Raw genomic sequence first — 13,046 nt, 5'->3', positions numbered from 1 at the left:
AAGCAGGTATAATTGCCTTATTTCCTTTAAATGCACTATAAAAAGGTTTGAGCACTACTGTTACTGTATATTGCTCATCACAAAAATAAAGCAGAACTTGGGTAAAGGGCTTACTTAAGCAGTAAAGAATAGTGCAATGTCAAATACCTAAATTGTAAATGGATTATTTCAGAAAATGCATCTGTCCGTCCATTTAAGACCCACTTACTGCAATGAGGATAGGACAGTCATGAAGGAGGCACCAGTTTATTAAAAGGGCAAAATGACTCACATCTGCACTGACAAAAAAAAAATTTAAAAATAAAAACAGTACAATTTAGAACAATCTGAAAAATTCAGTTAAGTTTGATTCATTCCTCTAAAGCAACTTTCACTATTACAAAACAAATGACATGTGACAAAAACACAAAAAGATACTAAGTACAAAACCAGCATGCAATATACAGGTACATACATTGGCAGTGTTTAAACAAATTCCATAATCTTTGTTTTGAAAAATTTGGTCATAGTTTTTCCAGTTAACATACGCCAAAAGGCCAATTTTTGGCAACAATAAAATATGAAACTATGATGCACTCATCAAATAAACAAATAATGCAATCACTTTCACTAAATTCATTCCAGAGAATTATTAATAAGTAGGTCTAATCATAAGAGCACTGCTGCCTCACAGTCCCAAGAGTTCTGGGTTTGAGTGTTGGGTTGGTTGCTACCTTTGCAGAGTAGTGTGCTCATTCTCTCCAGTTTTCTTCCTATATCCAAAAGACATGCTGGTTATGTGGAGGTTCAGTGAGAGGGGATGTGTTCCTGAGTGTGCAAGTGATTGGCCAATGATCCACTCAGGGCAGTTCACACCTTATACTCATAGGCTGCCAAAATTGGTCAGCATCCCAAGATCCTGATATTTTATAGGGCTGTTAGGAAATGCTTTATAAGCTGTTAATAAAAAGCATGTTCATTAACAAAAATCTAAACTACATCAGCTCTATTATTATGCATATACATTTTCAAAGGAAATATTTAAAAAAAAATTGAGCATTACAACAGATTTATTTATATTAATTTTAACATTAGTGAAACTCTTATTGCCACCTTTGAGACAACTTGTTTTGAAATGGAACACTACCTAAACACTCAGTTTCTGTCTTCATCAATTTACTCAACATGATGCTATTAAGTTTAATATCTGAATAGTTTGTTTTTTATTTAAATGAGTGATGATTTGTAACAGCAATGGAATGACACATTGACAATACAGGTTTGTTAACTTTCAACACTTCAGGTTACCATTACTGGCTTGGAGAGATGTAGAAAAAAGTCTGAAGTAATGAAAAGGAAAAAATATACAAGTATATATAAATATAATACAAATGACATTCAAAAAGTTTCTGCACTTTTATATTTTCGTTGGAAAGGGTGAAGGCAGGAGAAGTAGTAATTGGGCATTAAAAAGTTGGTATGACGCTGGGGAAATGACATCCCAAAACGAAGGTGAGTATGTAGAAAAGTGATGTAATTTGTTTTTGAAATTCGAGTTAATAAAAAAGTGTGGACACTTTCTGAACATTCCTCATACACATAGCATTTCAATATTATTCACCCTGACAGCCTCAATACAATGGGAGGAAGCATCTGTATTTTTTTTTATTATTATTAGGTGCATTTACTTTGGGATTTTAGAAGCAATGCAATTTACTGCCACTTGCATCGAAAAACTAATTGCTTTAAAATGATCATAGGTGCCACAATGCCAGCGATCCTGCAGCAAAGCTGTTCAAACAAAATTCACTTTCTAAGTTTTAAATATGGTTGCCAGGTATCAGCTTTCAGCCAAAACAATTTTTTTAACAATCTATTTCTGCAGTAATTAAAATACTATCCATTTATATGTTACTTTAATAATGAAAATGTGATATAAAAATATACACTTTAAAACCTTTATCGACCAAACTAAATTCCTTTTAGTTTGTATTACCTGCTACTGTGCAATATCACAACAAAAACAGTCAGCTTAAGCAACCCTAAACTACCAGAGTTAGCAAAATGAGTTTTTCTGATTCTGACAATATTGTTAAAATCATAAAACACAAATCACAACAGCATAAGCAACAACACTCCTTACAGCTTGCAAAAAACTATCAATAATTGAAATATTTGTAACACAGTAAAATGTTATAGATTTTCATATATAAAACTAAAATATGAAAATGAAAAAACATTAAAACAAACCCCATATTTTAAAGTTATTATATAATATTAATCTAACAACAAAAACTGTATGATGTCAACTGAAATTGCATTATTGGCAGGTTCTTTTGACAAAAAGAAGCACTTCTGGTGCTTCTGACAATCTTTACTTTCTCAAATAAATTAATCGCTGCTGAAACAGTCTTGTTTTGCTCGTGTATGGTGCAGAAAGCATAAAATGCTCTTTCTGCTTCCACAAATGAGAAGAAATATCCCTTATTGGTTTATTGGGGTTGCTCAAAGCTAGGCTAAAATCGTTCTAACAGGGAGGTTTGCATTTACTTGTAAAATGCTACAGAATTGCTCTTAGTGGGAAACTCCTCCCAGTTTTTTCATGTTTTAAGATTTGCTCAGATTTAATTTTTATTTAGGTTTTCATAGTGTTTTAGTTTTTATTTAGTTTCTTTATAGCGATTAACTTCCGCTAGTGTTCATTTTACTTAGCAAAAAATGTTAATATGGACACATTTCTGCAAGTCTAAAAATTACTGTTTTCAAATTATATAACATTCATCTTGTATACTGGTCAATACATGAGCTCAACTCTCTAAATAAATGATTCAATTCAAGGTTTCCAGTGTAATCAAAAGATGCAGATATCTAGTATGATCTGATGTAATTTGATACCTTAAGATTCAATAGGTTAAAGCAAAATGGTTTGATTTGATTTTAAAAACACTTACTACCGGATGTGCGATTTCCTTTAAGAGCATTAAACTCACACCACACACATTCTTTTATGCTAGATATATTCTTTAAGTTTTCTAAAGCTATGTATTAACAGTAATAACAAAAATGAAAGTTTTGCCATTTATATAGTCCATTTCTATAAGCATATTTAAATCACATTAAATACATCGGCTATTGCAACTTCTCAAATCGTTCACTTCATAAGCAATATGCAGTTAACATTTTAAAAATGTTCTCTCTGTATATTGCTTATGTCTTATTGCTACATGTATAATACTAGTATTAGAGTTCCCATGCAGTGTTTTACTAACTGCATGCATGCAAGTAACTTTGCTGACAAAAATGTTGCAGAATATATGTAATATCAATTCCTAAAGAATGAGGCCCAGGGAAGTCCTGGAAGAAGCCTCACTGGGTACATTCAAACAGATCAATCAATCAAGGGTAAGGAGTGAATCAGGTAAAGTGATTTGTGGTTTCTATTACATATTAAAATGGAGCTCCGAGTTTTTTTTATCATTATTTGTGTTATATGTTGGTTGGACATGCAAGTATGAATTTCACTGTGCTCTGTGCACCTGACAATTTTACTACGTCAAACATGAGAATTTAGTATCTCCCCAAGCTAAGGAACTTAATATTTCTATAAAACAAGATAAACTATCAAGCTGTACCTAGAAAGGTTTACTTGCTTAGTCATGACTCTTTACAGCTTAAGGCACATCTAATTACCACTATTACCATGACACTAAACCAAGTTTCTAATCCAAAAAATACAGATAAATGAAATATATGAAAGAATAAAACAAAAACAATATTTGCTCATAAAGCAAAAACAAGTTTAAAATGACATTTAGAAATGCACAGATACTGCTTATCTTCTAGGCAGAAATGCATATATACTACATAATGTATCTTAACTCTTTGAGGGCTGAATATTTTTTCCAAAAAACTCAGTTTTGTGAAAGGAACACAAAGCAATGATACGTCAACATAAAACGTCTGTTGCTATGTGCTGTGGTAGCTGTTGGCGCATGTTTGGCATCTCTGGTGGCAGTGGCTGCATGGGGGCACCTCACTAGTCAGCAGGAATGCACGGTGGGCAAGCTGCCTGGCTGACTTCGCAAAGCAGATGGGTGGTGGAGGCGGTTGCAGTGTGACGCAATATGGTTTGTACCTCTTGTCATCATAAGTGGTGGTTCTCCCAGGCAGATGCTGCTGTAGGTGCATCAGCTACATGAAAGTATTCAGTGCCACGATCAGCTGGGGACCGATCAGATGATGCTGGTACCTCACTTTTGTTTTTGACATCCATCTCCAGATCACTTGCATCAAACTCGGAGTCTGACAGGTCAGTGTCCTATTTGACGAAATTATGTAAAACGTAATTTCTGGTCTCTTGCCAGATGTTGGTGGCATTTTAGAGGTTGTTTGCTCTTCGCTACACATGTAGGGAATCGATGTTAAATCAACACAGCTATGTAACTTTCCTTCTATCAAAGAGAGTTGAACTAAAATGTAACGGTGAGTTTTGTTGCAGTTTACAGCTGATTACTGCCCTCTACGCCTGAATTTTGACAAAAGTCGACATCAGCCCTGAAAGAGTTAATTTAATATGTTTTTGTGCTGAAGTTAAAAAAATAAATAAAACTGAATAGAGTTGTGATTTTATCCAAGCAGCAAGTAGAAAAGCCCAAACCTTTTCAATGCAAAATGGCAACGTCATCTGATCACTGTGTAAGCTATTAGGGGTAAAAAAAATCATTTTGAAAGAAGAAATTACGTATTCTCATAGTAAACTACAGATGACCATATGAAACATCAAAACAGATACACTGCTCGTGACAAGTAACACTTCTCTGCTTTACTTAGCCAGATCTTAAGAGTAGCATCTTCTGTATGGTTTAAAATGAATAAATTGAAGACTACAAAGAATGACCACTGAAATTGGCTTCTGTACTCAAAACCATGATTTTTACTACTAGATAAGATACAATAAATATCTTTAAACTACCTGTTAATTATATGTAATCAACATACCTCTAAAGAAATTCTTCACATCCACACTCTACAACATACTACAGTATATTTGCATAAAATAGCTGGAGGAGAAGAAAAGAGAGAAAAAGAGCAGATAGAAAAGAAAAAAAAAACTTTCAACTTTACAGAGAAGGCATACTAGCTAAATATTTATAGTGACAATGGTCTCCAGTGTCCTGCCTTCCTTTACAGAATAATTAATAGAAAGATTAAGTTATAAATGTAGACGATAGACCTAATCTATCTTTTAAGAAATCTTTTTTGATCTCACCTCAAAACTACATACTGAACACCTCAATAAAAACTATGATTGGCATCTTTGACATTTCCCTTTTTTATTGTACCTCTCCCTTATTCAAATGTGATTTGGTCCTTTAGTTTTAATTTATACCATATTGAGATGTTATTTTAACTAATTTTGGTAACTATAAATTGTGATAATGCTTACTAAGGTAGGTACTTAAGGGCTGACATATTGGAATTACTAAACTTGTTTAACTGTAAAAGTATTTGAGTGAAGTTGGTAGAATGATTTTTGTAGACACAGACTGAACATAGACGATAGCTCCAATTTTGAAAGTTACCACTGTAACACACAACCATGGCCTTAGTGAAATGTACATGACATTTTAGCATAAAACACACAAATATTTCACACCATTTTGCAGGTGTCACTCCTGTAAAGGCAGGGACAGAAAAGACCACTCAGTCTGTAGTCTCATTTAAGCCACAAACAACAGTTGTTATTTGCACTGAATACTGGGATCAGGATATTGATGACCTCAATGCTGTTTAAAGCATTAAGACTCTAAGATACTTATGGATACTTATTGTATACAGTATATTCTCTGTTGTTCTCAAGTTGGTCACATGTTCATTTCTTCAATAACAAAGATTCAAGCTACAATTAAAAAAACAAAAAACAAATGGTGAACATGAATATGAAACCATAAAGGAATTGGTAACTTTGATAGAAATAAGGAAAGTAAAATTATATGAAGCCAAACAATGGGGGAGTTTCATTATTTTTTATGGAGTGGTTCATATACTTCAACTTGTACTCTGCCTCTTTAGGCAATCATTTTGGACTGAGGTTGCTTCAATAATTACTCCTCTCCATGGGGGAAAAAAAAAAAAGTCCCAACTATTCTTATGACACTTTAGCAACACCGACAGGAATTTAAAAATATATAACTCAAACTGGATTTTACTTGTTTAAACAACTACCTTTGCCAAGGCACAATTAATAATAGCTTCCTTTTTTAATTACATTTTGGTAATGAATACCATGAATATGACACAAGTGGAATATATTTAGTAATTTCCTGAGTTTGAACATGTCAAATAATGGTTAGTTTTACAATTACTGGAATATCCAATATTATAAATTAATATGTTAATTTAAAAATGCCATCTACCATTGAATCTTTTAATCCAGCTCAGGCTCAATGTGAATGGCACCCATAATCACGCATACAGATCTGATAATGTTCCTCAATATTCTGAACACACTCATCTTTTGGAGGAAGGAAGAAAACTAAAGTTGATGTGGGGAGATTGTGCAAACTTCACATGGAAATTTACCTATGCATTAATTTGAACCCAGAACTCTCAAGAAGGTGTGGCCTGGGTATAGGGCTCAGGAAGGCCTATGCCCATCCACATTTATCTTTGGCACACCTGTTTTGTAGCTTAGCTTTTTACTTTTTGTTTCTTCCCCCAATGAAAATTAGTCTATACCGCAAACATACATTTTAATACACATCTTTGATGTTAACAAGCAGCTATCAATACAGTAACTAACCATGTGTGAATTTTACTTAAAGTGGGTAGGACAAATTAATGTCACATTTCTAAACCACTCCAACACCTCTTGAAGTCGGCACTCAAAGTAGAGGCAGTGACTTTGTACTGCAAAGAACAATGGTAGGCTTGTTAACAGACAGCTGGTTTCTGATTACAATAAACAGTCTAAAGACAAAAAGTCTCCTAAAAAACACCTATTAAACATAAATGTGATTAACATGTGCGGCGAGCACATACATGTGCTAAGAATAAATATAACTTGTTGCAAGGGAAAAGCCTTTCTGTAAAATCTATAAATTGCCAATTGAAGACATTAATTGACTAGTGGTAAAAGTCATAAGTGGTCGCAGGTGATGTGTGCTCTCTGATGTTCAGTTAGGATGATGGAGTGAGTCTCTATGCAAGGTTGAAAGAAACAGAAGCTACATTTGTGAAAATATTATTTATAAAATATGCCTTTGAACTAAATGGTGTGTCACACTGTGTCAAAATGAGGAGAAAAGGACTGTTGTTAAGAGAGTTAATAACAAAAAACTACAGAAGATGTAGATTTTCCACATTCAAACACTCAAAACAATAAACATACCATCCCAGCAGGACCATAGACAAGGCTGCAGAGCACCCAACTTCTGGCTACATGTCTAAATGAGTAACTAAATTGACAGTGTCTAACTGGAAATATCAAACAATCCATGCCAGGATATAGCATTTTAACACATAATATATCCATAGATTACAATGCTTAACTAAACTCTATTTTTGTAATGTAATTCCATATAGTGATTCAATAGTCGAACTGACAAAGACATAGTAGCAAGCAGAAACACTCAAAACATGTGGGGCCAAGAACCTGCAATGGCGCGAGTGTGTCTGTCTTTTCTGTTGCTGTGCTCATTACAACATACAAATTAATCATTAAGCTCCAGTTACTTTGTGCTACTGAGCTCCTGAACTGATAAAAGAAATTTAAGTTTTCTATTTTCTTTCCTTGTAAAGTCTTTTGCTTAGTTTTCTCATTTTTTCAAAGTTATGTTACATTTTGTCTAACACATTGGTAGAAATGGGACATTTCACAACTGTTCACTAAAACTTTTAAGGCATGCATTCTCGTTTGCACACTTGATGCTTTGAAAAGAGCCACAACAACTGCAGCATTATAGAAGATCCTCGGCCACTCGTCTTTTTTAATATGCAAGAGACTGCTTCTTTGATGGGTCATTAATATTAGTAAAAATACCTAAAGCGTACAAAACTCTTAAGCATCCATCATGTTGAACCACACAACAAAAAAAGCTGTCAGATGGCCAATTTGGATTTTGATTGGGAAAACAATCTGATAGGTATCTGTCTATTAAAGACGCATTTAAAGTTTCTAGTGTAATTTCAATGCATGTTCAATGCGTTTACAGACAATTTGGATGCAATCAGGAGACATGTTTTCAATTACGTGCTGTAAATAATCAGCAAAAGTAATGTCCATTGGAAATTTAAGTTATCATTCGATAACTACTGATGGTGTACTTCAACAGTGCAAGCCTAAGAAACTTTGTACAAGGGATAGTTTTCTTATTTTATTACTGTATTAGTTTAGGAACTTATTTGGTTTTGACCAAAAGCAATCAAACATAGAACATAATGCAACAATATTGTGCAAATAATGTAAAGTGTCAAAACTGTTGCCGCTGTTTTGAAAATCTAGTTAAATTTGTTTGAGGCACAAGAGGCAGAATATCTTCTTGCCAAATCTATCAAATACTACATTTATATCCTCGATTAAAGTATATTTTCTGCTGCTGGCAGCATTAGGCATTTCAATTAAAATTAGGCCTACTGTTCTTCACAGTCCAAATATGCTGCAGGAATTAGTATTGTCATACAAAAGGATTCAACAGCCTGTTACAACAAGTCCACAGTTTTAGGACTTATGAAGCAAAGGGAAAAACAAAATACTGCAAAGATGCCAATTCATGTATTCAACTTTGACTAAGTCATTGTCATAAATGAAAATCAACTGGTACTAATGTAGAAGATTCTCTCCCTCTCTTTGCTGTAAACACGATTTCTCACTTGATGACCTTGAAAGAAAAGCGCTTTTTAATACCTTATACCATCATCGATACAGTAGAAGTATTTAAATTACCTAATTTAAGCAAATACTGTAGTTGGTTTCTTGGTTCCAAGAATATGCTACTCTTACTTGCATAAATGCCCTCTTCTTAATTCAGTTATTTGGGGATTGGCTGTCTGCAAATTCAGTAGATGATGCTGTATAAATCCCTATTCTGCTAAATACAATGACACATTCTCTTATTTGCAGTAGACAGCATAGTACTTCAAAAAGATTCAGGAATTGTTTTTGCAACATAAAATTACACTTGTTTTTTTAATGATTGAGTTGTGTTCTGTTACAATTGTTTGTTTCCAAATAAACTAAAACGCAAAGAAAAAAGCTATTTGACCCCCAAAATGGATTAAGTCAGAACCACTCTAAAACCTATAGTAGGTCCTGCATTATCCAGTCCAACCACAGAGTAACTGAATGAGTGCCTCCACAGCTGGATTGTTCAGAGAACTCCACTGTGCACTTGTAGAGATTTGAGAGGACAGAGAGAAAGAGACATGTGTGGTGTCCCAAAACTTCTGATGAAGTACAGGCACAGGTGAACCTTTTTGACAAAGGTCAAAATCTGCCCACTTACGTTCCTCTGCAATAATCACTCTAAGAAATTTGAAGCTGCTAGGCCTCTCAGGTTTAATCAGAATCCCATCAGATGTAGGGACAAATGTGGCCTGCCTTCTGCTTTCTGAAATCAATGACCAGGTCACTGATTTTTCTGACATTAAGGATGAGATTGTTCTGCCCCCAGTCAGTCAGCAGGCTTCTCTGAAATCCATCTCATTATTGTTGATCAGACCTATGAGGATGGTGTCATCTGCAAATGTAATGATGGATTTGGACGCAGTGTCTGGCCACAAAGTCAGAGTTGAACAAGGAATAGAGAAGAAAGCTAGACAAACTACCCTGTGGTAAGGGTCAGCATAAGGGATGAGATGCTGCCAATCCACATACTGTGCTACAGGCTTCAAGCAGTCATTGCATACATGGGATATGCAACAAAATACTAAATATGACTGCTTTAATATACCTAACATTGCTATCCCCCAAACATTGTGGTACTCCTAAATGGGAGGGGGACCACGTAGAAAAAGTATGACTGAAATGTATGCAAATGCCCTTAAAATTAAAGTCTGCAATGTACACTTTAATCACACCTGAATTGTTTGATTTGTAATTTCAAACTGTGGAGCAAAGGGGAAAATCAAGGAAAAAAGTATCTTTGTTCTAAACATTATGTAGGGTACCATATGCTGAGGTCTTTTGGATAACAAGTCCACAATTAATTGTAAATTGATGAATTTGATAGTCAGTTCTGATAATACAACAGTATTAAATGCTGAGGTGTAGTCTATAAATAGGAGTCGGGCATAGCAGTTTGCATGATATAGATGTGCCAGGATGGCATGAAATTTAAGGGAAATAGAAACTTTTTGCAGACAAATTGTGATGATAGGCATACTGGAAGTGATCATGATATTCCATTTAATGTGTCCCAGTACCAGTCCCTAACAGCGCTTTATCAGAATTGGACGGAGTGTCACTGGTCTGCAGTCATTCAGACAAAGCACATTTCTTTTCTTAGGCACAGGGATAATTGTTGTCCTAAAGCAGGTAAGGACAAAAGTTTTTTGATGAATCCTGTTACTACAGCTACATACTCATCCAGAGCTAAGGATGACATTCTAAACATGACCCTGCCAGAGTACTGACTGGTAATCAGACTGTCCAAGGTGGAGGCAGCAGACAATAAATATTATTTACTGTAGTGTAGCAGTGATTCAGAATATTAGCACCCCACATGGGACAAGTGACATGCTCTTGAAGTCCCCAGAAATGATACATAATCCAACAGGATGAAAATATAAAAATATAACATAAGAAATAAGGGAGAACACCCTGGAAAGATAAAACAGATGACACTTAATCAAAAAACAAGGATCTCATTTATCAAACTCTGCATGGATTCAAGCGTTAAAATAGGTGTAAGACAAAAAATACGAAAAGGAGTACAGAAAATAAAATCAGACTTATAAAACCTGGCATAATATACACATGCACATTTCTACACAATTTGCTTTTATAAATCACAATTATTTTGCCTCAAACCCTGCAATAGCCATATATGCCCTGTGCAAATCACCTCATACATATACAGTCAAAATGCTACAGAACTTCATTGGTAGGTAAAGCATTCTCCCATAGAGATATAATGCACAGAGACACTGCCACCTGTACCTATGGTGCGCTCAGCATGGCATTGAAGTGCAGGGTCAGGGAAAGGTGTAAGGTGTTACCATCTGAGCAGGTAATTACCATCACATTGCATATGCAATGACATGATTGCTGTTACAAAGAACAGTACAGGTTATATGGAAAAACTGAGGGTTTAACTTGTTTGGTGTTACTCTGCTATTTTCAAATCTTTTTACATTATTTATCATTTGCATTAAAGAGTAGATGATTTGAAAAGTAGAAATGCCGAGAACAGAAAAATTCTTACTTGCCTATCTGACCAATACATGACACCCCACCACTCTCTGGCAACATGACAGTTGTCAGCCACCCTGATTACACAGTTAACATTACAAAGAAAACAATGCTGTATGTTTTTGATATTTTCTTTAACCATCTATATTTTCATAACTGTCCACTTTAGAACTGTTAAATAATTCAGCAATCCAAAATTATACCCATACAGTATGGGGTACTGTTGCAAGGCTGAAAAAAAGACATTAGAATGCCTTATGTTGTATATCTTGTTATCTTGTAAACTATGCAGAAATAAATTATTGATACTTTCTCAAGATTCATGATCAACACTTTGTTTTCAACATTCAGATTTTGATCTGTTATTGATTACTCGCTCAGCATCTTCTGAATTACTCTCCAATTCATTTGCCTTATTCTTTAAAAACTACCATGACACATCCTTTGAAATGTCACACAAATCTCGCCCAATCTCCCCTTTCTGTAAAGTATTTTAAAATCAACACAAGATAAACTAAAAAATCTGAATTTATGTAATTCACAACTAAGACATTATATACTTTATGCAATAGTTTTTCCCCTCTACATCAAACGATGCGCATCTTCAAATAACAAGTTATCCTTGTTTGAGAGTGCTGCACTGGTGTTATTTAAAAATATAGTATCCAGGACGTTGAGAGCATACAACTGGATACCAAACATTTGGGTTATGTGACACAACTTGAAATTTTTTCCAAGCAGGTTATGATACGGTTTGCAGTTGTTCTGCATTAGCCAATGTGATTAAAGTCCATTGTATCAAACTGTATCTTCATTCTCCACATAAATATGAAATTAAAGCTGTTTATCAGCCATCATTACAAACAACACGGAGCAAGCGACAGATAAAACAAATATTTTTAGGTGAGTATTCCTTTACAAGAAAGCTCTCTTGATCTCTTAAAGATTTCCATACTTGGCTACCAGAGCTTAAAATTCGGCACAAAGCTATGCATATTCTGCACAAGTTTGTTATTACCTCAAATTCTATTTATAAATGCACAAATTTTGCACACATATTTGTTTGGTGAGCACACTTTCTTACTTGTTGCAAGAATAGATAATATAAAATTTTTCAAAATCACCATTTTACAATTATCCCAAATTTGGTATTTGGGAATTGATTTTTTTCATTGTTTATATTTTGTTAAGGTTATTGCCATTGCTCTTCCAGAATGCACAGCTGTGGAATAAAGCAACTGGCTGTTTAGCAATGTTGCACAAGAGGACACAGGTCTTGGGGCACCTTTAAGCTTCCCTTTATAATTTGGACCATCCGATGGGATTAGTTTTGCACAAGGAAGTGGCATAAAGTAATTATTACTGCAGGACCTCTGTAATTTTTAACTCTTTTTGAACAAGATTATATTTCACACCAGGAGGTTGTGTCTATCAGCATACCAAAGTACACCCCCCCCCCCTTCCCATTTTTCAGCACACACAAAAAGGAGTACAACTGAAGTTATTTTTCCCCACTTCAGCCACTAGGTAATGGAATTATTACTGGAGGACCTCTGTAATTTTAGACCCATTCAAATCACTCAAATGACAGATATACTGACATGCAAATTTTCACAGGAATTGTTTATCCTGGGTTTTTATTTATGTATTTATTTTT

At 34.6% G+C, this 13,046-nt stretch overlaps 1 protein-coding gene across 2 annotated transcripts in view; it reads right to left on the bottom strand.

The window, feature by feature from the left end:
• fbxl3l (F-box and leucine-rich repeat protein 3, like) overlaps positions 1 to 13,046 on the bottom strand; it is a 41,548-nt gene that overhangs the window by 22,932 nt on the left and 5,570 nt on the right. The window contains exon 2 of one of the 2 annotated variants that reach the window (XM_028812736.2): positions 115 to 273. The exons of the other annotated variant lie outside the window; for it this stretch is intronic. The gene's annotated coding sequence lies outside the window, so the exon portion shown is untranslated. The remainder of the gene's footprint in view (positions 1 to 114; positions 274 to 13,046) is intronic. 2 annotated transcript variants of the gene reach the window in all.

The sequence above is a fragment of the Erpetoichthys calabaricus genome, chromosome 11, assembly GCF_900747795.2.
Source record: "Erpetoichthys calabaricus chromosome 11, fErpCal1.3, whole genome shotgun sequence".
Classification (NCBI taxonomy): domain Eukaryota; kingdom Metazoa; phylum Chordata; class Cladistia; order Polypteriformes; family Polypteridae; genus Erpetoichthys; species Erpetoichthys calabaricus.
This window is presented reverse-complemented; position numbering and strand designations above follow the sequence as displayed.